General features: G+C 41.8%; 1 non-coding gene across 1 annotated transcript; it reads right to left on the bottom strand.

Moving 5' to 3' along the window:
* Nucleotides 1-664: 664 nt before the first annotated feature.
* On the bottom strand, nt 665-738 carry trnar-ucu (transfer RNA arginine (anticodon UCU)). The gene has a single exon. It is a non-coding gene; the product is annotated as a tRNA-Arg (tRNA).
* Nucleotides 739-907: the final 169 nt, after the last annotated feature.

Here is a 907-nt window from a genome sequence, read left to right as displayed (position 1 = left end):
AGTGCAATTCAGGATCATTCTCTTTACGTTAGAGAGACTTTATTGGCAAGGCCATAGACAAGTATATTACAGCTGAACTGATTTGAGAGGGCAAAGGGGACAAGAATGCATTCAAAAGAAAAATGGCTATTTTTACTGTTTTCGAAATGTGGGATAAAAACTTAAAAATCACGCACACTGTGTATTGCAAGTTACCAAACCGTTGCATTTTTTCCCTTCATAAAGCTGTGACTGTCTTTTTAATTAACAGTGGAAACAACATTGTAATAATACTTCTCAAACCAAAAGTGTTCAAGGGTTCATTCACAAAAAAGGTATTATACTGTACAATGCATCCTCTACATAATATGCTGCATCTCTTCAAAGAAAAATTGCTATTTTTTACCGAATTAGAAGTGTAGGATAAAAACTACAAAAATCAAGAATACTATTGCAAGTTACCAAACCGTTGCATACCGTAACGGTTGCAAACCGTTTTTTAAAGTATAATAAATTAACGTTGTCTTATTGTTCTCATAACGAATGGTTTATTGCTAGGCATGCACAAGAGTGGATTCATTCACAAAAATGTAATATACATCGCATCCTCTGTGACGGATGAGCATCATAAGACCTATTTAAGCATCAAAAAAACCATCATGCCGCGACGGCGTCATTACCGACTCATCTCTGCCGGGACTCGAACCCGGAGCCTCTGGATTAGAAGTCCAGCGCGCTATTCCATTGCGCCACAGAGACTGAGCCACATGATGCAGTGTAAAGCGAGCTCATATTCTGCATCAGTACCGCATCCTGCAGCATCAGGACCAGCACCCTGCGCGTGCTGTAAGTGCGTCACGTGTCGCTAGGGGGCGCACGCGCCTCTCTCGTCTGATGTCGTGCTGCAATGGCGGACAGCCGCCCTCAG

Source organism: Sinocyclocheilus grahami, unplaced genomic scaffold, assembly GCF_001515645.1.
Source record: "Sinocyclocheilus grahami isolate Dianchi unplaced genomic scaffold, SAMN03320097.WGS_v1.1 scaffold53680.1, whole genome shotgun sequence".
NCBI classification, from domain to species: domain Eukaryota; kingdom Metazoa; phylum Chordata; class Actinopteri; order Cypriniformes; family Cyprinidae; genus Sinocyclocheilus; species Sinocyclocheilus grahami.
Note: the sequence above shows the minus strand (reverse complement) of the source record. Positions and strands in the feature narration are given on the sequence as shown.